This window comes from Monodelphis domestica, chromosome 7, assembly GCF_027887165.1.
Source record: "Monodelphis domestica isolate mMonDom1 chromosome 7, mMonDom1.pri, whole genome shotgun sequence".
Lineage (NCBI taxonomy): Eukaryota > Metazoa > Chordata > Mammalia > Didelphimorphia > Didelphidae > Monodelphis > Monodelphis domestica.
The window spans coordinates 151,016,347-151,019,140 of NC_077233.1; the positions used below are offsets into that span (position 1 = coordinate 151,016,347).

The 2,794-nt window shown below is 40.7% G+C and overlaps 1 long non-coding RNA gene across 1 annotated transcript; it reads left to right on the plus strand.

Moving 5' to 3' along the window:
• The first annotated feature begins 424 nt into the window (after positions 1-424).
• Positions 425-2,559, plus strand: LOC103096157 (uncharacterized). Its single transcript, XR_470267.3, has 2 exons — positions 425-664; positions 1,186-2,559. It is a non-coding gene; the product is annotated as an uncharacterized LOC103096157 (long non-coding RNA).
• The last annotated feature ends 235 nt before the right edge of the window (positions 2,560-2,794 follow it).

Genomic DNA, 2,794 nt, shown 5'->3' on the forward strand with positions numbered 1-2,794 from the left:
GCCAGGCCACACCTATCCCGCGCTTCTCATTTACATATTCGCACTCCCTCTGCGGTTTCAGACCTCCCCAATCCCCCTCCCCCTATCCTCGCGCATCCGCAGCGCGACCAAAGCAGCTCAAGCTCCCCAGCTCCCGTTTTGCATAACTGAGCCAGTCTGGACAGCTCGGTCCGCCTCTTATTTACATAAGGGCCAGTCAAAGTCCTACCCCAAGCAGCTTCTCCTTAGCAGGATTCGGGTATCACTGCAGCTGCAAGGGTAAGATCCCAAATCCTAGAGACCCCAATGACACCACCACCATCCCCATTGCCCCTAATTGCAGCTCCTTTCTGCAAACAGCAGAAAGTGTCTCCCCATTCATTCACACCTTGCTCATACCAAGGTCTTTGACAGTGAAAGAAAGGCGCTCTTAAATTGAGATAACTGAATGTGGAAATCTGCCTGAAAAATCTCGGGCTTACCTTCAGTGACTGTCACCCTCTCTTCTCTATTCAGACTGCCCTTCCCTGCCGCCACACCCCTTCCCCTTTCATTATCGATTTTAGATGTCATCTTGACAACAAGGGACACAGATTCAGTGAAGAAATGTCCACCTCCTTTCAACTGCCATTCATAAAGACCTCTTGACTGCACCTCCTGCTTCCCAGTTTCTACAGAAATGGTGGTGTGTGTATATATGGGGCGGAGGGGAGGGGGGGTTGTTGAACAAAACCAGAAATGCTCCTGTTAGAAAGAATTTTACCTTTGGGGTCAAATATGACACCTAAGGTTTAAAAGTTCAGCACTTGCTAATTATGAGACCTTGGACAAGTGACTAGACCTCTTTAAACAGTTTTTCGTCATCAGCAAAATGAAAATAATAATCTCTGCCCGACCTACCTCACAGGGTTGTTGAGAGGAATGCACTTGGCAAAATTAACCAAAAAGTTCTATATTAATATGAGCTATGTGCCAAAGAGCTATTAATATTAGAAATTCATATGCATTCCGGTATAGTCTGGTCTCAAACACTTAAATGTGTAACCCTAGGCAAATCACATCACCTTGTTTGTTTCCTCATCAGTAAAATGAACTAGATGAGGAAATAAAAGACCACTCCAGTGTTTTTGCCATGAAAACTCCAAATGGGGTCACAGAGGGGCTAACACCAACATTGAATGTCCCACCTTTCCATTCCCTTCACAGATCTCTAGAGAGGAATAAAAGCATGTTTGGTGGAGCTACAAGACCCTTCTTCCTGATGAAGATCGATTCTAATCAGCCTTCAAAAGTTAGAGATATACTGAGATCAAAGTTATATTTCATAGCATCTAAAGAAAGCTGCACTATAATAACGAAATATCCCTCCTCTGCCTAGCTATTCATAGGCCACAGGAAAAAATAATAGCAGTCACTTTTAAGGGCACAACATATTTGAGAAACTTCAAAAAACTACATATGCATCTGTATTCAAGCACTTGTAAAAGTCCCAGCTAAGTCAAATTTAAGTTACACTCAATCTCTTAAGCTAATGACAATGGTGCCCTTTTCATTAGGAATATATCCTTGTTTAAAAATATACAGGTAAAGAAATCAGTATGTATCCTATTTTGAGAATGTTAAGCAAAATACAAACCCAAATTTTTAATTTGGTGATAAATGGAAAAGAAATAAGATAACCTGGGGACTCCTGACTACGTTTTAGCCTTAGAAAGTAGTTTTCTAGTCTCACATCTTCCCCTTCACTAATTTGGAAGCATGAAATAGTGGGTAAGTTTGCCCTTTCATACAAGTGTGGAATAGCTGTATCTTAGGAGAACAAATATATTTTACTTCAGGTCATCAATTATAGAACAATCTCTCTATCTACCAACCTGCCAAGATAATACTATTTTTAAATTATCGGAGAACCAAATTGAAACCTGAAATTCTGTAGTATGTATCTATGCTTGTAAAATTAATTCTGTAAAAACCCTGGTTAAAAATGAAAAAAAAAAGTCTAGCATGTGATTATTAGATGCATTATAATAAACCCAAAGATTTCAGTCCTAAAAACAACAACTACAACAGCTTAGGTCTTTAAAAAGCTCTCACAGCTACAAAGGAGATTTGGGAAAATGTTGTAAAAGGCAACACTGAAAAGATCTGTTTCCTTTGAACCTCTGAACTAGCTAGACTTTGATCCAACATCCTGCCCTTTGAATAATGTCCACTCATTCCCTTGGTTTTGTAATAGCAAACAATAAATAGTATCAGCCTTTGGGACTAGAAGTGAGAATAGACATATAGTGCCCCACCCCCACCCTCTGACTTCAAAGCATCCTTGAGGGGAGCTATTCAGTCCTTAAGGAAGGTAATTTTAGGGAAGACCCCTCCAAAGAAACCCAGCGAAAACGCAAGAAGAAAAAGCTCCAATTGTCATGGACTAGGCTATTCTCAGTGGAGGTAAAATGAGCTTACAAGCAAGCAGCCCTGTTGTAAATGTCCCAGCAAAGTTTGAATGACAGTCCATCCGTTGATTCTGTACCATTCACCATTTCTTTTTCTTTGTGGGAATAAAACTACCTGTTTTATATCTGATTATGTTGTATTCTGGGTACCTTTTTTTAAACCCCTAAATCAGGACTCCTTAGACTAGAACCCAAAATAGAATTGTTCCTCAGGAATATGGGGTAGAGATGAAGCACTAAGGAACCTAGTTCCTTTATTGAGGAGACAAGCAAGTCCAGAACAATGACCTCAGGGCAAACCACATGGGTGGGTACAGGATGGGAATTAGCAAAGATTGTCAGCCCCTGTGGCTTCAGCTATTTGC